This window comes from Aethalodelphis obliquidens, unplaced genomic scaffold (assembly GCF_003676395.1).
Source record: "Aethalodelphis obliquidens isolate GAN/ISIS:26980383/991018 unplaced genomic scaffold, ASM367639v1 scaffold15, whole genome shotgun sequence".
NCBI lineage: Eukaryota > Metazoa > Chordata > Mammalia > Artiodactyla > Delphinidae > Aethalodelphis > Aethalodelphis obliquidens.
Window position 1 is genome coordinate 33470424 of NW_020837959.1, and position 23432 is coordinate 33493855.

The 23432-nt window shown below is 33.3% G+C and overlaps 1 protein-coding gene across 1 annotated transcript in view; it reads left to right on the top strand.

Annotated features, from left to right (window-relative positions):
- Positions 1 to 23432, top strand: part of DACH1 (dachshund family transcription factor 1) — a 414309-nt gene that overhangs the window by 322961 nt on the left and 67916 nt on the right. The window lies entirely within an intron of this gene.

Consider the following 23432-nt stretch of genomic DNA (forward strand, 5'->3'; position numbering starts at 1 on the left):
AAATAAATAAATAAATAAATAAATAAATAAATAAATAAATAAATAAATAAAATGATTAGCTTATTTTCTGCTTTCTGAATGAAAGAGGAAAATGATCCTTACAATAATAGCAAGAATTTATTAAGTACCTACTATATGCCAGACACAGCATGCACTTATATTTATATTAATATGGTTCTTCATCAAGACAACTATATAAAAACATTGTATTTATTTTAAGAGTGAGACCTAAAAACTCAGTATCATGGAACAGGCGTTCAAAAGAGGTCTTCAAGTCATAAGGCTGTGTTTTCCGTTTACCAACCCGTTTTGAGTACAACACCTCTGAGAACAAACAAGCACACAAAATGGCAACACTTATAACGTAACTACTTAAAATCATTAGACATGTAACTCATATTTTCCTATAACGTTAGCTTTGTGTATTTATCTCAAGGGCTGATTTTTGTTTATCCGTTCCTTTCTTCTTATGTTTTAATATTTCAGGCGTTAACAGGCCAAGTCCTATTTCTGAGTTAATATTTTAAAAAAGAAACAATGATGATCTCATTATGCAAATACATTTATTAAGCAGAGTTTCACTTTGTTTATCTAATATGAGATTAGGGAATTTCAGAATTCATTCTAGAGGTCTTCATCCACAATTGCATAACTCTTAATGACTTGCCATTTGAGTTTTTCTTCAGTTCCCATATGTTTATGCAAGGACAAACATCTCTTTTTTGTTTATAAGGTTGTAAACACCTCCATAGACCTTCCTTCATTAGGAGCATGTGAACACAGTGTATTTGAAATTCAGTTATGTTCTGAAATAATTTGAGTGAGTTTAACAATGTATATTTATACATGGGTAATAAACGTAACATTTATAAGACAAAAAATTCACATAAAACTTATTCTTTGTTAAACTATATAACTTTTCTTGAAAGCTAGAAAAGCACTCCTCTCTCAATAAAGAGATGTCTAAATGTTCATATCCACAGGATGCCTGGTATTATTGTCTAACAAGAGGAAGATACCTACACATAATTATCTTATTTTTGTTATTGTTATTATGTATTTTTTTTCTACCTCACTTTACACCTCCTAACATCTTCCTCTGTCCTCCACCCTCATGTTGATCATAAGAAGGGAAGAAGAAGAAAAAAAAAACCTGAAAAATGATAGTCTGAAACCAACCTAGAAATTACCTTATGAAATCCTTTTATTAAAAAAAAATAAAATGGAGAAGAAATGAAAATTATTTTTACAAATGAAAAATCTGATTTGTCTTTACCTTTCTGCATTTACTTACTCAACAAATATGCATTGAATGTCAATCCCATGACATGCTATGATGTCAAAGTATTAGTTTCTTTCTTTTTTTTTTTATAAATTTATTTATTTATTTATTTTTGGCTGCGTTGGGTCTTCATTGCTGTGCACAGGCTTTCTCTAGTTGCAGCGAGCAGGGTCTACTCTTTGTTGCAGTGCACGGGCTTCTCATTGCGGTGGCTCCTCTTGTTGCGGAGCACGGGCTCTAGGCATGTGGGCTTCAGTAGTTGTGTCTTGTGGGCTCCGTAGTTGTGGCTCATGGGCTTAGTTGCTCCGTGGCATGTGGGATCTTCCTGGACCAGGGCTTGAACCTGTGTCCCCTGCATTGGCAGGCAGATTCTTAACCACTGTGCCACCAGGGAAGCCCCAAAGTATTAGTTTCTAATATTAAAGTTTTATTATTATTTTTTTAACCACAAGATGATCAGGAAATATGGGTTGCTCGTCTTTCTTTTCTCTTCCCTCTGTGAAATCATTAGAGATCTTTAATCATTTAAGAGCTTCTTTAGCAAAAGAAACAAGTAAAGTGACACTGAGAAGGCAAGTAGGCACCTACAGACAAGTGATTACCTTAAGAGTGGGCTTCAAGCTCACCCCTTCCCTAGAGTTTCTCTCCAACCCTTTTCCTTTTCCTACAAAGAACAGCGTTGTAACCTCTTTTAAAATTTAAGTAACTTTAAAAAAATTTGACTTCATCTAAAGAATATAGGATAACTTTCAGGTGTTATTAAAGAAGAGAATAAAATAATATATATTTTAAAACAATCACTACCAAACCACGTAAGTTAGAAAATTATAGAACAAACAAAAAAGAGTACGTAGGGGCAGTGATCAGAACATATTTTTCCCTTTCTGCGAGGGTAGCATGCCCTAGAATTGATATATAGCATTGGGAGAGGTTTATTTGTTGTTCCAGGCCCTTCTCTAAGTAGTAAAACAAATAACATTAATTTTTCCTTAGTGTTCCAAGGCACACAGAGTCAAAAAGCTTTACATGCTTTCCGTAATTGTGTTGTGTTACTCATTCAAATTTTACTACTTCAATTTTTCGTCTGCAATATTTAGTTGTTTTGCATTTATTTAATATAGTATACTCTAATTTTATTTAAAAGTTATTTCAAAAAAATCTGTAACAGTGAAAGAGCCAATATAATGCAAATATTGTTTTTAACTGTAACCTAAGTAATTTGATAGAAAAGATCTATATACGGAAGTCTTTTCCTTTGAGTATAAATTGAACCTTGTTAATGTGACTCTGCTTGCTTTCTAATGGCCATTTTGCTAAAATACCGGTCCCCAAATTTTGTTTCCCAAAATGTTTGTTTTCTACAGTATCAGTTACTTTAGATCTGATCTTTGGGAAGAAAGTAAAATACTTACAAGGAGAATGCAGACTTTTTGAAACTTTATAATATCAAGTAATTAAGGAATTGTGATTGGCTGAACTTGCATTTAAAATGAATGGTAATATGTAGATGCAGCTAGATTATACCCTTTGACAAAATAATATATTATAAAGCTTTCTGAAGTCTTTAGTAAATATTTTCTAAAGTCATTTTCCAGGAACATAGCATTAGAGAGAGAATACAGACCTCAAGGCAGGTGGATCTGGCTCTAAGTCCCAATTGCTGCATTATGAGAGGTATAATAATAAACCAATAGAAATATCTAAATCTAAATATTGTTTGAAGCACTTTATGAAAACACATAATAAAATAAGCACAGCCTTTGGCACATAGTAAGTGCTTTATTTATTCCTCCCCCTCTGTTTCAGTAACTCCAGTCTTACTTGTGGTAAGCTTATAAATTTCTTTTATCACTTATCTATTAAGATAAAAGGTCTTTTCTTAGTGGTATGGTTGACAATTAATAAAATTCACTATATGTGAGAATACATAATAATGTACATGCTGACAGTAGAGACACTAATTTGACTTTTAAAAATATTAGTATTAATAGCTACCATTTATAGAACATATAATGTGGGACAATTACTGAGTTTTTTCTGTTATCTTTAATCCTCACTGTAAGCTGCAAGGTGGATGTTATTATCCTTACTTTACAGATGAGGTTCTGGGAGGTTAAATGACTTGTTCAGGGTGACACAATTGTCCTGCAGGGAAACTGGAATTGGAATCATGGATTCTGTTTCTGAAACCTTCTTTTTCCTGAAGCAATCTTACTCCTTGAAGAGAAGACATACCACACAGTTGATGGAATTAACATAAATAGGTGAATGTATTAATTTGAATTCTAAATTACAGTCTCATCATCTGTATCCATCACTTCAAATACTCTGGTATAATCACTGAATTGCTCTAAACAATTTGTTCATGTTCTTATGTCTGTATGAACTCTGTATCATTGCTGAGCTTTGGAAAACAAACCAGAATATCTTTATTTCTGTGCTTAATCTCCTTGAAAATTTTAACTGAAAATATTGGGCTATTCTTTTTTTTTTTTTTTTTTTTGCCGTACACGGACCTCTCACTGTTTGGGCTCTTCTTTACCATGAAATTTTGTTGATCAGCTTTACAATTTATAATGTTTAAATTCACAAAGAATTCATGGTAAATGATATTTGCATTTTTATACTTGAATCATTGTTTGCCATGAAATTGGTATGCACCATCTTGAATTATTTGATGATATGTGTAAGAGTGAAGGGATTCTTTTAAAAAGCCTTAACAAATTTACCAAAGGCAGTTCAAAGACCTTTATCATTTTTTTTTGTTAGTAACTTCCATTCTCATGTCATTTGTTTTAGTTTTTACTACCTTCTTCCTCCCAAAAAAGAAATCACTTTGGAAATGGAAAAAATTGTTTCAAATCATTGGCAAAACTTAATGACTTCTGACTGCTGTGATATGTTAATGTAAGCCAGACCAAATGTTCCTCAGCTGCATATTTGGTGTTGTTCACTGGGAACTGGCAAGATTTATGAAAGCCCAGTGGCAAAGACTGTGCTCACATGCCTCTCATTGTAATTGTTTCCCATATTCAGTGATGAAGGACTGTTAGGGAAGAAAATATCAACTTTTCAGGGACTAGTCATTTAGACTCAAATAGAATGCTATTTCACCTCTGATTTACTATGGCATTCTCATGACATCTAAGTTATCAAAGTTCTTTAAACTTTTCTACCTCAATTCTTAGAGATATAATCTGTGACTTTTCAAGGTGCTCTGAAGTTACAAAACAAAAAAAGGAAGTGATTTGGTTTCAGTAATTTATAACTATAAGATACTTACTTTAACTTATATTTAAAAAATGAAAACTTATTTTATCAGTTATGTGTATCGCGAATATACACACATTACTACTTTTATCAACTTTTAACCTCTTTTTAAAAGTAGTGGAAGGCAATTCACATTCTCAAAAAAAGTAAGTGTTAAATATAAGTACCTATTTATAATTATTAAAATGCTAGTTACTGTTCAGAAGGATGAATAAAGGGGAGTGTTTTAAATATCTGATGAAGATATTTCAAAGATGTTAATAACAGATCTAATACCAGATGAATATAATAGTCAAAGTTTAAGCTTTCCATGGAAGAATTGAGCCTTAGGCAGATTCTAAACCTGAGAGTAATAGCAAGCCCCAGAAGACTTCACTGAGAAGACAGGATTTTGATTCAAAGGAAGTCTTAAATGTATGACAAGAATTGACAACAAATAGCTTTGTAATACTAGTATTCAGTACAGGACACCCTGTTCTTACATAACGGTAAATGTTCATTGTAAGTATTCTTTGCAATAGTCATACATATTTTTACCATCATGGTAGAACAATACTTCCTTCACAACTATTGCATTTAAAACTAAGTCATAATCTAACCTGTATATGCTGCCTATTATGTACTAAGCAGTAGTTGAAGTTGACATGTACTAATTTGCTTAGTCCTAAGATGACTTTTGGAGATAGGTAATATTATTTTTCCCATTTTACTGATTAAGAAACAAAGTTGCAGAAAGAATCTAGAGTCAATATTTGTGATCTTAAACTGAATATGATATTGCTTTTCAACTTAGGTTGTCTTTTGGGAAATATGTCAATAGTTATTTGCTTCCATTATAATATGATAAGAAAAAGGAATTGCTAATGATGACAGAAAGATCTCACATATTTATTCAAATGCTTTTTCACACACTATGAAATTTTATCCATATAAAGACTCAGTAAACTATTTAGTGATTGAAAAAGGATGAATGTATTTTCATTTTTCTTATGTTTTAGCATGTAATATCAAAAGACTAGCTATGTATTGTTAAAAGGGTCAGCCTCTGCATTATTCAATATTGAACTCCTTAATTATGTATCTCTGTAAAATAAAAGGAAAAGTGCTGACAGAATGCAGAAGAAAAATCTAAATTTTTTTTTTGCAATAACTGTGACACAGATAGTATAAAGCAATATTTTTGTCCTTGAAATGTTTAGAAGTATTGACATTCTGTCCACTAAATTGTCAGCTTGTCTTTAAGGTTAGAGCTTCTAAGTCCTTAGCATTTAACAGACTGACATTGATCTCTTGGTTGTTCAAACTTGTATACCACCAGCAAGCTGGACTTGATTTTGAAGCAGGGCATTTAAAATTTTGCCCTTGATGATGATATGTCATAATTTCCATCGACTATGCTAGGATTATTTGCATTGAATGTCTAGCCTTTAAGTATGGTTCCAAATATTCCACCAATATTAAACTTTTTGATAAACTCAATGTTAGAAAAATTTCTTATGTATTAAGGGACAATTCAGTGGATAATAAAATACAGATACAAAAGAAAAAGAAAGTAACAAATTGGTTCTAGTCTGACATATACTTCAGAAACCAGTGTTATAAGGATGTTCACAATGCTTATTAGCATCATTTTGTTTTGATAAACAAAACAAATTGTTTAATAACTTTGTCATGTTTATGGAAATATTTCCAAGAAAAAAATCTAGTAACAAAATTCTAGTAACAAAATTCATTTGTTACTTTTTAAATAAAGTGTGTCAGTGGGAAAAATAATTTATAGGATTTGAAATAATATTTATTAATTCTGGACAATAACTGGACTTTCCAGATAATATTTTCATTGTTCCGTTAGTTGTTTAAAGAATCACAAGAAATGGCAGTGAATTTTTTTTTTTTAAGATTTCTTTGACTCCCTCCACCCACAGGCTCTGAGCAAGGCAGTAAATAGTCCATTTTTGTTAATGAAGCTTCCCTCATACAGCTGGGATTGTTTAATATTTTACGAGTGTTACTTTGTTTTGCTCTCAACGATCTCAGGCAGTTAAGGATTTATGAATCGTGTTTTTCTCAGCCCATCTGCGGTTTCCTATCTTCCCTGGCCTTGAGAATATGTTTAAATTTATTAAAGCGAAGCAAAGGCTCATTATTTCAAAGGAGAGCCAAAGTGACACAGTGAATTGGTTATTAATGGAAAGGCACTGCCATAGGGCGATTGAAATTTAATGATATCCTACAAGAAAAAAATGAGGGTGTCACTTTCCAAAAAGTCATGCTAAATGCCAGCCTTTTTAAGGTCCTGCCGCTAATTTTATGCCTACGCACAGTAATGTTTTCAAAAGCGTTTAGGAAACACGGACCAGTGACTGTACTGATTATCCTTTTCACCTTCGCGCCTGTTCCAAATGGGTTTGTGCAGTGAGCGATTTAATCTCTAAATATAGGGAACGTTAAAAAAAAAATAACATTGCTGTTTTTCACAAGCTAAGGGCCTTTTGCAATCCTCCAGAGATGGACTTGCAAATATGTTATCTCCATATGCTCTCAGTAAGCTCTCAAACTGGCGCATCACCAAAAAAGAAAAAAAAAAATCAATCCCTTGATTTTTATTTCTGTCATTCAAAAGATATTTTAATGTCATAGTCTATAAACTATATTTATTAATATTCAGATAACATTACGTTTGTGCTACAATATGGGACTTGGTGTAATTTTAAGTTTTCCTTATTTAACTTAGTCATTTTATTGAATTACACTGTTGACGCACTAACATACCATTTCTTTATCTCCCCCCATTTAATGTAAACCAGAGACATCTATCTATTACTAGGGATGTTTTTTTGATAAATTGAAATGTTCCTTATAGAGTTACTCTCAGTAATTTCCTGTATTAATCGAAATACCCCTTAATTATTTTTAAAGTTATTTCAAATTCCTCTGGAAAAAAATTGACATGATAATATCCCAATCATGCTTCAGAACGTTAGATGGGATTCCATAAGGATTCCTGAAAGCATACTATTCCTTTTACAGTTTTTGCTTTATTTGAATTTTTCTACCTGTGCGTTAATTGGTGACCCTAATATTCTACCTCTGTATCACTTTCAAATATATATTGATATTTGAAGAGGGGTGACTGTGTGCATTCCAGGAAATGGCAGTTTAGATTTAGGGATCTTGTTCAGTTAGACTTGGGATTCAGCAATTTAAGCAATACATTAATGCCATGAAGTAAATATAATATGAACATTTTTAATTCTGGAACAGCAATAGGTCCGTTTTTTATACATCTTTACTTACTACTGCTGAATATAAACTAAAATGTAAATGGTGCATTTGACAGGCACTGTAGTAACATATAATTTTCTCATACTGCATCTGGTAATATTAAATTGTCTACTGGTGGCAAACACACTTTTGGATGTAGAATAGTATGAGTTCTTTTTCCTGTTTTATGGCAAAATATGTTTTCCGAGAATTTCTGAAGTTAATTTATAAAAATTAAATTTACACTAAATTCAGAATTACGTTAACAAGATTTTATAACTTGTGATCACACGTTGGGGAACTTTTCATTTATTCTGGGTCAGAGTGTGAATCTGAAGAGATGAGAAAAATGTTCAAATCTAAGAGACAGTAATGTGTCTTATAGGAGAAAAATCACTTGGAATAGGGTGTCAGGGATCCACAATTTAAGTTTCTCTGGATCCTGACTCTCTTTAAGAGTAAACTTATCATTCTATAATCTTCCTAACAAAGACATAAACACTCCAGCTACATCTATTTTGATTGTTTTACGACAGTTTACTGGAGGCTGAACAATGACAGATTTCTTCATTGTCTTTTTGCCAAAATTTGTCCTTTAAGTCATTTTTGTTGACTGCCCCTTTTAGCAGCTCACCTCACAATGAGAGAGAAGACAATTAATGGGAGGGTGATTTATCACTGCCAAAAACTGTCAAGGACTTCAGTTGTAGCTGGAGAAAAAGCAATTTCACATTATGGCATTTCATTCTGAATACATTGTATTTACAGCTCACAGTTTTATTTTCAGAGCCTATTATCAGGTGAAACAGTTGCATCTGAAATGTTGTTTGTGACATAGGTGACCTGTTAGGATTTGATAAGTATTTACGCCAGAGCACAAGGGGCTCACACATCTGCTGTTGGCAGAAGCAATGGAAAAAAATAACCTGGAAATGAGGCGTTTGATTTTTCTGGTTCCTACACTCGAGCATCTGTTGCTATAATTAAGTGGAATTCAGTAATTGCAGAGCAATGGTGAAATAAACATATGCATTCTTGCCAGCTTTTAGGATTTGGTGTCCTTTCAGTAGGAGAGACAAGCAAAGTGACTTCAATAAGAACAAAGGGTTTTGTAGCAAAGTTTAACAACTAACTTTTTGGTAGAAGAGAAAAAAAGAATGCCAGGTCAGAAAATGATTTCATCAGAAAGTGAAATAGTATAGTTTTACAAGAAGGAAGTTCCTGCAACATGCAGCCTTTGGAACGAACTCTGCATCTATAAGCATGTCAAAAGGGTTAAACACCAAACCCGAGTAAGTTATATCATGGGGGAATAACAAAAATAGGTTTATTATTAATCTTAATGGTATTGTGCCATGAAAAAGAGATTACAGTGAAATTCATTGAATAAGCTAAAGAAGTACATTTGGTAAGTTGTAAGAAATCAGTATGTTTTCATTGGAGCTTGACTTTTAAAAGCAATATGATGGATTATTTGGGGGCTAAAGTAATGCTCTCATCAAAATAGAAAGTGATTCTTAACAGTGCTGGGGGCAAGGGCAAGCAGTGAGATGGGCTGTAGCACTTTTTTGAATTACAATCCACAAGCCTTGCCCCTGCTCTCCAGGTACTTCTGAGAATCTTAGAAAAGGACCCCAGATGTCTCCCAAGGTATTTTTGTTCCCATGTACTTTGCAGAGAAAGTCTTGCCTATGAAACAAAGATACCCTGCTTATGAATACTGTATATACTTACTAAAATTCTTTAGTCAATATGTTTTATGCCCCATTAGTTATTTAGAACAATTCAAATTCTTCCACACAGTAGAACAATTTGGATTTGGTTGTTATACTGTAGTAGTTTGCGGTTTCCTGGAAATGTCACATGACAAATTCTATTGTGCTATAAATACCTGCAAAACAATGACTTTTGGAAGGAGAAAATGTGAACTTCAAGCTCTCATGAAATCAAAGTATTAATATTCATTTTTTTAAGTTTTAAGTGGATTTCATTATTATTAGTAAGGACAGTATGGTGGCTAATAAGCTAAGCTACAGCGTCACTGTGACGCCCTTGCTCTGTCAGCCATTTGAGAAGGACTGTGAGTTTAAATATAGAAGAAGCTGGCTTCATATGTGATTTGGCATTTTTATCTGATACTTTGGCTTCAGATGATCACTTAACTTTCTGGGTGAAGAAAAGACATGAGGAGTCAACCATGAAGAAATGAAAATGATGGATTATGGCTTCATAATGTCAACAAATGTTGTGTGTCTGCTTAGAAGAGAGCTTCTTTTTTTCCTTACACTTCTTTTTCAAGAAGTGGCTTTAAAATGTGTTTTAAAATAGGTTCAATATTTTTAATTCTCGTTGGATTGTATTGAATAGTAAGGAGATTTAGAGCTGTAATAAGTCCATATCTATATCATCTAATCTATATATTCATATTCATATCTATATATTTAATATGGGAAAGTCACAACCTATTATAGAAGAAACTGAAAGAAAAATATCATCCCTGCCCTCTATTTGTTTACAAAAGACTTACTAACCACAGCAAACTTTTACACAGCACACACTATATTACAAGTGCTATTCTAAATACTACAGATATAATAACAGCCTCATAGCAATGTTTTAGACAGTCACATTACTGTTATTACCCCCATTTTACAGATGAAGATAACAAGGCAGAGCTCAAGGCCCTGTGACCAGTAGGTAGCCCACAGGTCTGGGAATTGAGTCCAAAAGAGCCTAGAGGTTAGAAGTGCCATAACTTAAGTGCATGAATGTTTTACACGTGGGGAATATAGTATGTATGTATATACATACTATAGGTTGTGATGTGGTGACGAGAGCATGGCATTATTGCACTTAATCCTTACAATAATTTTCTGAAGTTGGTATCATTTTATCACCATTCTAATGGTGAGGAAATTGAGGTTTAGAGATGATTCATAGATTTTCTAAGACTCAGAGCTTAAGAATGACATTATCAGGAAGAAACCCAAATTTGACCTCTTCTAGTGCCTTTTGCTCTCTGAACTGCCATATGCTACATTTAGCCTTATTTCAGTTTATTGCTAAAATCTTTTTCTTACATGTAAATATTAAAAAAAAAAAAGTAATGGTGATGTAGTGGCCAGATAAATTTTCTTGATTAGGTGTATATCAATTTCTGTTCAAATGTTTAATCCTGCCCATATGTGTATGCTACGTTGATTAGGACCCAAACATTTGAACAATAGATTCGCTGAAACTTTAGCGGTAAAGTGTTACAAAGTCCTCAGAAGTCTTCCTTTTATCAGTTGTGAATATAATTGGCATTTCTTTAATGAAAACTTTAAAATTCTTTGTTTTGTACTTATTTTAAAACAGTTTGTTAATAAAAGTATTAAAATATGAATAGAAGTAATATTACCTAAGTGAAATTACTGTAGACAGTGGAGCATAATGGTTGAAAGCATAAGCTCTCAATTCAGGACAATTTAGATTCCACTTCCTACTCCATTTAATAGTGAAGATGCTATTAAATTGTGGTGGTTACTTAGCTACATTAATCCTCATTTTCCAAATGTGAAAAACAGGAATAATAAGTACCTGCTTTGGGGAGAAGATGTAAGAATAATTGAATAATGTATAGACATGGGTAACTATCATTCCTATCAACTTTCATCATCATCAATCATCCCTAAAACAGGTAGCCACGAATTGATCAACAGGTATGTTCCAAAAATTCACTTGTGCATTGTTTGAAAGTTGAACCATCTTTTTCTCCCATAGAATAACATCATAAATATAGATTAGAGCTAATTGAAAGAATACTATCAGCTCATTAGTGATACCCTATAAATTTGTTATGAGTTAAATAGGATCTCTGGAAAAACCAGAGCTAGACTATTTGAAACAATTATAATAAAGGATGGTACTAATCCTATTGTATAAAACATGAGTCAGCAAACTTTCTCTGTAAAGGCCCAGATAGTAAATATTTTAGAATTTGTGGGCCATATGGTCTCTGTCACACCACTCAACTCTGCTGTTGTAGTGTGAACGCAGCCATAGATTACAAATAAATGAACGATTGTGACTTTGTTTCAGTAAAACTTTATGGACACTGAAATTTGAATTTCATATAATTTTCAGGTACCACAAAATATTATTCACTCTTATTTTATTTTTTCAATCATTTCAAAATTCAAAAGCCATTCTCTGCTTGCAGGCTACACAAAAAACAGGTGGTGGGCTGGATTTGGCCTATAGCCATAGTTTGCCCACCTCTGACATGAAACATGATTTTGTCTCTCCTGAACTTTTTCCTTAAAATATTTTATTCCAGTCACCTTTGTCAGTCTTTCATCTCTCAGAGATGTAAAAGGTTCTAAAAATTGGAATTGATTGTTTTCACAAGAAGTCCAAAGACACATGGACAAGGCCAGAGTGTGGATAACTTGGAACTTAGAAGTCCAGGTACAAGATAGCATCACAACCTAACAGTGTTCTGCTTTGGTGCAGGCCGGTTAGCACTTCAAGCCCAGACTTCTCATGTTGAAAGCAGGGGAAATAATCTCATATTTAACAGGCTTGCTGTAAGGAACAAATGAAATACTATATATATATTTTTATTTTTATTTTATTTTATTTTTTGCGGTATGCGGGCCTCTCACTGTTGTGGCCTACTCCCGTTGCGGAGCACAGGCTCCAGATGCGCAGGCTCAGTGGCCATGGCTCACGGGCCCAGCCGCTCTGCGGCATGTGAGATCTTCCTGGACTGGGGCGCGAACCCGTGTCCCCTGCATCAGCAGGCGGACTCTCAACCACTGCGCCACCAGGGAAGACCTGAAATACTATTTTAAATGATCATAAGTTAGAAAACACTGTGCTATTGCACAATTCAAGAAGTTTGAGATATGAGTACCTCAGTATATGATGGTTTTCAGTATCTGTACTCTGGGTCTCTGTATTAGTTTTGTAGGGCTGCCTGAACAAAATACCACAGACTGCATGGCTTAAACAACAGAAATTTATTTTTTCACAGTTCTGGGGGCCCAGAAGTGCAAAATCAAGGTGTGGCACTTTTAGTTTTTCCTAAGGTTTCTCTCCTTGGCTTGCAGACTCTGCCTTCACACCGTGTCTTCACATGGCCTTTCCTTTGTGAGCTAGCATAGCTGGTATTTCTTCCTCTTCTAATAAGGACACTAGTGTTGTTGGATTAGGGCCCCACCTTTGTGACCTCATTTAACCTTGATTACCCCCTTAAAGACCCTATCTCCAAATACAGTCACATTGAGGATTAGGGCTTCAACAAATGAATTTTAAGGTGACACAATTCAGCCCAGTCCATAACAGTTCAACTTAATGATTAAATGGTCCATAAATCAAGGTAGGTAGCCAAGCCAAATCCCCTTAGACATAAGGCAGAGTCTAACATAGAAGATAGGCAGTGTTACTATAAGGATATACCTTATAATAGCTTATTTAGTCTCAAAATGCAATATCTGCATTATTTCTATCTGAGATAAATTTAAATAGAATTATATTGCATTGAATTTTTACTTTTGTTGTTTTCTTTCTTCTTTTTTATTTTGCATTTTGTATAGGAAAATAGAATGCCAAGGAGTAAAATTAATTTGCTTTATAGAGATTGATTTTTGACCTGTGAGTAAGGTTAAAACAGCAAAAGCTTTTAACTCTAGGAATAACGAGTAGTGCTTCAAGACTTTTGGCTGTGTTTATGCAGGAAACTTTTGCCAAGGTACACAATATTGTTTTCCCTAATGCCCTCTACTCTTTATTACTTTCCTTTGCTGAAGATTAGATTATTTATTTCCTGAATGTTTGTTTGCTATCTATCATGTAGACCTTTTTGTTTGTCTTTAGTTGATTAAGTCATGTGTCAGCTTCTACTCATGTCATTGCTTTTGGTGGAGTAAAACAGATTGCTCTGGGAATCATCAACCTTGAGGGAATTTACATAGTGCTATTTTGATATTGAACAAAAATTCAAAAATCCTAATTGTTCTCTCTCACTACTTCTGTAAATTAGTCTTCAGATATTTCAGAAGGTTTTTGGTTTTCATAAACAGCTACATCCAATGTTAATTTAATACATATGTATTTGATTTCTAAAAAGGCATGGCAGAAGATAATGTAGTCTTGAAAATCTACAAGTCCTACAAAAAACATAGACTGACAGGTGTTTAATGGACGCACATTTATAATCAAGCCCCTGTTGACAACCATTACTTGAAGAGTCAGTTAGATAGTTAACTTCTAAATTCTCTTAAGCCAAAAAGTGGCAGTTGAGTTAATTTTGTCAATAATATGTAGATTCATGTTATGGGATGTAGTTTGCTAAGAACCTAGTGAAGGCCATAGAAGTAATTTTAATTGAGTTTTTACAACCATTTGATAACAGTGTTTTGATCACTGTAGTTAGGGCAGCATTCCAACAGTGGCCATAAAATCTGTGACTAATCCACTGAGTCACCCAGTCCCTGTCATATATTTTTTAATGGCCCATGTTACTGGGAATTATTACAGCTTTCTAGTGATAATTTTTAAAGAGAGAAACTTTGTGGACACAAAAGATGAATAGAAGTTTAAAACTTATGTTTGTAAAGACACTTAATAAAACATCTCACTAAGTATATAACGGAGTTTACTCACTTATTTATAATGACTGTTCAGACTCTTAAATCATATACATATAAATATATAGTTATGTGTATATGTATGTATGATACTGATGAATATTCTAACTTTCCTTGCTTAATGTTTGCAGGGCACTTACAGATGCTAGAATAATCTCTAATGTTTTTGCTCAATCTGCTCTGGAGATGGATGAAATAAATAGTTTAAACTAATTAATGTAACACCAGCTGTTACAAGTGCTTGGCAGACGTCTGTGTGTTTTGATGGGCAGGGAGCGGCTGTTGTACTTGACTTTATTTTCGTACAATGTTGATCACAGTGTAAGCTGGAATAAATGACAAGCTGAGAGAAGAAACAGAGGATGAATTCCATGTAATGCAAAATAAATACCATCTTCTTCTTCTCTAAAAATATATAATTTTTAAAGCTAATGAATGGAGAAACTGTTGTGCTGGAATTCACCAAGTCATAAAGCCTTTGATAGCTGTTAGGTTAAACATGCCCGGTAATTCTATGCAGCAAACAAAAAGCTGCTAAAATACAGGTATGTGAACTTGGACACTGTCCTTGGTTTTCCAAAGGACCTATCTGAGTTGCAGGTATGCAGTGACAGCTAATCGTTTGAGACCCTCTTTCTGCTAATTAAATGCCTTTAGAAAAAAATAAGAAACATTGTAGTCATCTGGAACAAGTTGTGAAATTATTTTAATTATATTATTTTAGCAAGTGGAAAGGAGGTATTGGGTTTTATTGCTTGGTGATAATGAATGTTACTGTTTTTAAGTTTCTGTGGAGTACTAGAGTATCCTTCTTATATATCCGATTCCCTTGTGAAAAAAAAAAAAAGGAATTCACAGCCCAAACCCTAAGTGGGAATTGTTCATTGGAATGGTATCCTTGTGAGGAGAGTTTTGTTTGTGAACTTACAATGGAGAAAAATGCTTCTGCCCATATGCTTATAGTTTCCATAAGACTTTAGAAGTATAAATAGCCTCCTAACTTTTAAAGTTGGAGGGCACAATCATTGTGCTCTGGCAGAGAAACAGTGGTTGTTATCTCAGTATGTGCCAGCATTAAAATAACAATGTCATTGTACAGATTGTTACCCTGTGAATTTGTCTAATAAGTTATAACAACGTGTGCTGGGCAGATGGCAAGTGTGCTCCTGAAAAAAACTGATGGATGGGATATGATGTCATCAATGAGATGACAAGGTTCACAAGGTACTTGACCTCCAAGAATAAGTCCTAACTGGTTAGAATTCTAAATGGTGAACTTTGGTGACACTAGCTAAATGGGAAATATGTGCAATTTGTATTTCTTTATAGTGGTGTTTACCCCCTTCACTGAACTCCGCATAATGGGATTTTGTCCCCGAAGACTCAGAGATATTGTTGGAGGGTTGCACCCTGTAACCTTACGAGGATTTCAAATACAAAATCCACACATCTAAACTTTAACAAAATCACAGTGAATGTTATTTATGAAGTCAGGTTCAGAGCTTTCCCTTTTTTATATGTATATATGCAGAAAGAACTTAGTTAAGACATCCCATTAATTTTAACATGTTATCACAAAACAGCAAAGTGCTGACTCCGTGGAAATATTCAATGCATAAAATTAAACTTTTATATTTTCATTAAAATATATTTCTATATATACAAGCTTAAAATAAGCTCTCGTCAGAGATCCTGATGTTGTCTTTATACTTTAATTATGACTTTACTTGAACTTACATATGACAAGCCTAAACACATTAACACTTTTATTTCAATATTATCATTTTAAAATTTCAAATGACTTCACAATCTATTTCATATCACCTGTGTGATATGACCTCGGAATTTACATTGGCCTGGCAAATGTATTCTGGATAGAGATCATAACAAGTATGATTACAGATAGGGGGGCTCAGAGGAAATATGGGCAAAACATGCTAATAGGATATGTATATTGTGTGAAATAGAATAAAAAAGACCCAACTGTTGATAATTGTTTTGTGGAAAAAAGGTTGACTGATCAAAAAACCTGGCCCAGAAGAAAATACTGTAGTTGTATTAAAGAAAGGACCAAGCAGCAAAGCACAAACTCCCATTTTTAAACATTCTCACATCAGATTTTATCCATAAGCTGGCAAAAATTCTAAGGTCTAACAAAAGTAAATTGCCATAAGTGTGGTGGGCTACGTTGTTGTTTTTGTTCATTTTGAATAACTGAGCTCAGGTTATTAACAGTGAAGATGTTTTAAAAAATGAGATAAGTACTTTATTATTGAAGGAGATGAAAAATATACACATATCACTGTGACTAGCATAAAGGATATGCGTGTTTTTGTGGCATATTCTGGAAGACTTGTTAAGTGCTTGGAACAGTAATTTGATTATGAAATATATTATCAGGCACACATATATATATATATATCAATTCTATCAGTGTTAAAGAGGAAACATAGAGATAATATCTATAGCTCGAAATTTAATGAAGTTATAAAACTAGTAATTTTATCAACTGAATGAATTTACAGTAAGATAAATCACCCCATGACGTTCATTTGTTTGGTAACTTTATATGAATTTGTAGTGGCAGTAGAAGATGAAGAAATGTAGTATTTTAATGTATTCCATATTTTTGATATAAATTCTAACTGTAAATAGAGTGCTGAGGGTTTCTTAATCATTTTAAGTTGACAGCAAAGTTTAGCTTATAGTTGCAAATGTTATAACAATGAATTAATTTTAGAGCAATTACTATGGTAATATAGATTATAATTTAGATTCAGTCTTATCTCTGGATATATCAAAGCCTATATGTTTAAACCAGTTCTAAACTTTATAAGTTTATACTATTATGTGTTAATATTGCCTAGTTGATTAGCATAATTAAACATTACTCTGTCAATGTATATCAAGCGATCAAAAGGGCTTATGCAATCATTTGATAAATTATTCAAATGGATTTGCTATTTTTAATATAAATGAAATAACAGAACCCATATCTCATACCACATTGACACTCAGTATTGATTATATGGCTAAACCATTTTCAAGGGCTGACTTTACTTAATCTGATCTTTTTTTCTGTCTGAGGAAGATAAAATATTAATACAAGGTAAATGAGTGCTCACTGAACTTGCCATATGGCCTCTGTGGAGGCCAGAGGGGCCTGGGCAGCCTATGGACTTGCCATATGGGCCTAGAGGGAAAAGGTAAGTATTACACAGAGAACAAATCTACCATATGGACTGGGTGGAGCCCTTGAGACTCTAAATACTTCCTTATACTGGAGCATTTTCACAAAAGAATAAAAAGCACATAAATAATACATTATACAAAAACCCTTGAAAATGGATCAATTGTTTAGATTTAATATGATGCTTTCAAGCAATGTCCAGAGCATATAAATAATCATGGTTTACTTTGAAATGGCAAAGAGGATCATCAATCATTTACCCCTGACATTTTTACATTGCATTTAACATCTGTTCCATAATAGCATGGTACAGTAATACACTTAACATCATATTATACACTGAACCTAAACAAATAAATATAGCACTAAATTAGAGTTTCTGAAAGTTTGCCTTGCTTCTATGGATATTTTTGCAAATACTGAATTATCTACCCCTTCCATCATTTGAATTTTTTGTTATTATAGAAGCAGGTGAAATTAAACAAATGGCAAAAACAATTTTCTTGGTACAATAAAACCTCATTAATTTTGTTTCTGCTAATATGGAATTTATGATAATTCAGCTTGGGCTTGATAAAGTTTACCTTTGTACTAGATATGAAGAAAAGATTTGCTCAGCCAATTATTAGTATAAACAAGATAACAACGAACATGTTTAACCCACTTAAGAGAGCATACTTTTAAAGGATTTTAGGACATTAATTGAATGCAAATATATACTGCTAATAACAAATGAGTCTAATTTAGTCTTTGAAACAGGTCTTGTAGTACCTGTACTTGTTAGCAGATGGTTCCAATTACTGTATATACTTCCAAAGTCTGTGCATATTTCTTTGTAGTGTTCTATTTCTTATACTTTTTTTGAATTTAGCCATTTCCACTAATCATTTTCTCACTTTATTTTGCAAAGCATCTATGTTTCTGTTTTTGTGTGTGTTTTTTAACATGTATAATCCTTAAAAAAAAGATTACTTTTCTAGCTTTTCTTTAAAGGCATAATGCTTCTTCTGTGGGTTCCTATAATTGGGTTTTTATAATTGAAACAACAAAAGGCTTATAAGAATCAATTCAGAAACACAACTGTTTGGCAAATGTGGATACATCTGAAATTATATTTCAAGTTGTTCTTTGCAATTCTTTATGGCCAATTTACATATGAAAACACTTATTCATACAAGATTTTGATAAGTTCAGGATCTGGTATCATTGGATTGAGTTTATTCATATTTTGAAATCCAAGAAATGTTTGTCAGAACAAAATTATCCAAATCTTTGGACTTTATTGGTCTATTAGACTGAATATTTATATTTCCTGTCAACTTCAGTGGTCTTTACACAGTCCTCATAGTTGCCATTTGATTTTTCCCTCTCTGTTTTGGAATTTTTCCTTTCTCCTGTGTTAGTTTTCCTCCTGATTCTCTAGAGGGAGATCAGAGCTTCTTCCTCTATGCCATTACTTTTCTCCTTTGACTTAATGGATGCTCGTTAATTCATGTTCTAAACCAGATGGAAAATCATAGGATTCTAAATTCAAAAAATTTGTAAGTATGAGGAATATGATGCACAGAAAGCTAGGCAGTAGTCAGGATGCCAAAGCAGACAGGTGGCAAGAATTTCTTGCAGGTGGTATGTAGCAAGTGAAGGCCTGTAAGCAATAGGCATTAATGGATTCTGAAAAACAAATGTGTACACGTATTGGAGAACACTTGACCGTAGAGAGTTAGTTTCTGTGTCGGATTTCCAAAACCAAAAATGATAAGATAGAAAATGTAAGAACCCTAAGCCCAGGGAAACTGAAATACTGAGTGTGGAACCAAAGCACAGGTTCTGGCATGGGATTGGCCCCAATTATAATATTAAGAATAAACCCTGTAGGAAAACAAGGCAGGAATATGATTACTAGAAGCAGTACTGAGGGCCACAGCAGATGAGTAGAGACAAATTCATACTGAGTTTTTGTTTGTTTAATCTCTTAGCTTGATATGCCTTATATTACTCCTTCAGCTGATACTAATCATTGCCTTCAATGATTACTGACATTTGAATCTCTGGTTTGGAGCTAAATGGCATGTGTGTGGAGGCAAAGGAAAGAAGAGAAGGTAATTATTACAATTCTAGATCTGGGTCTATAAGGAGCCAACAAGTTTTCTTCCTTTTTATTTTTTGGCCTTGTTTTTTTGTTTCTCAATCTTTATTTAGAAAGCAAGTAGAAATTCTCGGCTCAAAGTCTTTGGTAAGTAAAACAAATGTTTATCTCAACAGGAGTGTCATCAAGCCCTTATATTCCCTCCACCCTATACCTTGCTACATCCTGGAGGCTTCTTTCCAAATTTCTCAGTTTGGTTAATGTCACTACTTTTTCCTGGCTCTCAAACACACAAACTAAGACTTTCTATTTGACTTTGACTTCTTTTTTATTACACAGTTTAGTCACCAATTCCTATGAAATTCTTGCCAGCATCTCTAGGATTGGAACACCTGTTGATAACAAGGACTTAAATAGGAGTTTTCTAAATGGGCTGCCACCACTATACTCATATTTCTTCCATATTCTCATACTCTCATTGTCCACTCGTGATTTTCTAGAATTCTCATTGAAGCAAGGATTAGGACTGGTAATGGGCCTCTCTCATTGTTCCCTGTTACTATCAGCATTATTCCTATGAGGACTTCATGGGATATAGAACCAGGTAAGGTATGCAGTAGGAAAAAACCCTAAGTGATGAAATGGCATAAAATGTGATTTCACATTCTAGCTGTGTCCTTACTATGCAACTTTAGGAAAATTACTTCATCTCTATAAGATTCAGTTTCTTTTATGGTGAAAAAAGGGTAATACTATGCAAGATTTTTTTGTGTGAGAATCACATAAAATAATGCATTCAAAGGTCTAGTGTATAGATAAAATAAAAGCATTTTACTGCAACATTGCTTATAATAGCAAATATTTTGGAACTAACTGAATGCTGCAATGGAAGAATGAATAAATAAAATAGAGTGTAGTTGTATAATCTAATTCCATACAGCACCTCAAATGAATAAATATATCTATATGAACCCATTTAGATAAGTCTGAAAAACATAATAAAAGTTGGAAAAAGATATTAATAGTATGATGTTATTTATGTAGGATTAGCCCAAAAGTGTGTTAAAGGTTACTCATGGTCTCACACAAATAGGAATATATCCAGATCTATATTTCTATATATTATTTATAACTATATAAACTAAAATGAAACACTACAAACTCATCATTTTAGTTGACTCTGAGAAGAAAGTGAATGGAATGGGACTGAGATTAATAAGATGATAGAAGGAGCAGCTGTGGAATTGGGCAATTAAGTGGTCGGTTTTTGAACATGTGAATTTCAAGATGCCTATTAGCTATCCCATGGGAAGATGTGAGTCCGGAGATGAGGGCAGATCAGGCAAAAGGTCTGAGCTAAAGATATAAATTTTGGAGCCATCAGCATATAGATGGTATTTAAAGGCATGGGTCTGAATGAGATCATGAGGAATGAGTATAGCAAAGGAAAAAGGTCAGAAGGTACCATGTAATGTTTTGAGCTTGAAAAGATTAGATGAAAAGGAAAAGCAATAAAGAGACTAAGAAACTGCTATTGAGGTTCTGGGAGAAGAAGAGAGAATGGTGTCCTGGAAACCAAGTGAAGAAAGGGTTTCAAGAATGAAGGAATGATCAACCCATCAAGGGCTGCTGATAAGTCAAGTACAGGGAGGTCTGAGAATTGACTATTGGATATGGCAATATGGGCAACACAGCTAATTTTGATAAAAGTCATTTTATTAGGAAGGTAGGAATAAAATACTGACTAGAGTGGGCTCAAGATTATATCTTGGGGAGAAGGTGAGATTACAGAGTTTAGCCAACGCTTGAAAAGGGATATGAAAACTGGGACAGTAATTGGAGGGAAGGATGGTATCAAGGGAGATTTTCTTTTTTAGATTAGGTGGGTTATATTACAAAATGGCTATATACAGCTAGAAGTATTCAATAAAAGGGGAGAAAGTCTATTCAGAGAGGGCACAATTGTCCGAGCGATACCCTAATTATTTAGTAAACTTGAGACAGAGAAGAGAATGACTTACTTGATATTATCATTATTATTATTATTTTTGAAATGCTAGAATCCAGATTGAAATGCTTAGAGAAAATGTAAGCCAACCTTCCCCCCTAAATTTGAAAGTCTACATTCAGGATGGAGATAAACTCAAATTACAGCCAAGTAATCAAGTAACAATATAATTTTTAGCACATTCTATCTTTAAGTCTATATGGCACTCAACTGAAACAATACAAAGAAGTAAAAGTTATTCTTTTGTTTTCATTATCTTTCTAAGAGAAAATAAAAATAGTGATAGTAAGCAGCATGAGAGCTCAAGACAGATGAAGCCCAAGATGAATAAGAGATGGGAAGAAAAGTCTTGGCTATTCTAAATGAATGCAGGCCACATGAATGATGTTTTAAAATGTTTGGATTAAATTTACAGCTGAATTTGCTGGCCCACAGACAAGAGAGCCGATCGATGCGTAAACAAGCTAATGCAGTTATGATTCTTTTGAAAAATGGATAGAAGCTTATTTCACATAAGCTTGATAGTGACCCTGAGGATTCTAAACTCATTCTTTAAAGGAATTTCTTAGAAAACAGGATGGTAATCACTAGGACTGGCATGGGCATTCCAGGAAAACATTCTTTCAATTTAACCTCATTTGTTTGACTATCAGGGAAATGTGGTAATAAGATGAAGAGATTTCAGTAAAGATATAGATAAGTTTTTTTTAAATGTTTAATTGTTAATAATTAATAGATGATAGAGGAAAATATATTAACACTTGAAGGACCAAATCTAAAATAGAGGGAGAGTCTAAAGCTTTGATATAAATTTTGAGACAATAAATTATCTTTTTAAAAAAATTATTTCTCCTCACCATATACTAAGATTTTAGCCATGGCTTAAGGCTTGTATCCTGATTATCCTTCATTCTGAACTGGATTTCTCCTCTTCCAGGAAGTCCAAGAATGAACTAAATGTCCTTACTTGCTGCGATATTCCTCTCTTCTTAGCTTTGTTAGAGTGCATATACTGTATTACATTGAATTTGTTATTCATCTATAAATATTTCTAGAAAGACTAACTTCTAATTTGGCTGATTTGGCAACTGAACCATTTGGCAAAATAAAATATATTCATATTTCAGGGTTACTTTGGTTTCCCAAAAACTCTGATGAAATTTAGCATTGTGAAAGTAATTTTGTTTGTGAAGGAAATATCTCCCTTTAGAATATCATGATTTTTTGAAGCTGTTGTTATCCTAGGCACTGTATTCAAATCTCTGTGGAGAATTTGTGTGCTATACACTAAAAGTTAGGGAATAGATTTTTAGAATACATGATAAGAGAAACAATGAGGACATTATATTTGATGATTCCCAACCAAAAGGAAGAGACTAATATAAATTCTTCCTGTAACTGCTAACCTGGGCCAAGGTAGGTAGGGTCTATATCAGAATCTTAAGAGTTACCTGTGAGTTTTGAAAATTCATATAAATATAACATTTTAACTTATCTTTATTATGATAGTTCTTCAAATATAAAGATAGTTATGATAGTAGTTATGATAGTTTTTCTAATATAAAATAACATTAAAGGGCAGTGAGAGTTTTTTCATGTTTATCAAGAGTGTAGGAGTAAAACCTGCACGTTTGGTTTGCTTGTTCAAATGTGAAGCACTTTCTAATAAGGCTGAAGATTTTAATTGTTTTCAAATTTTC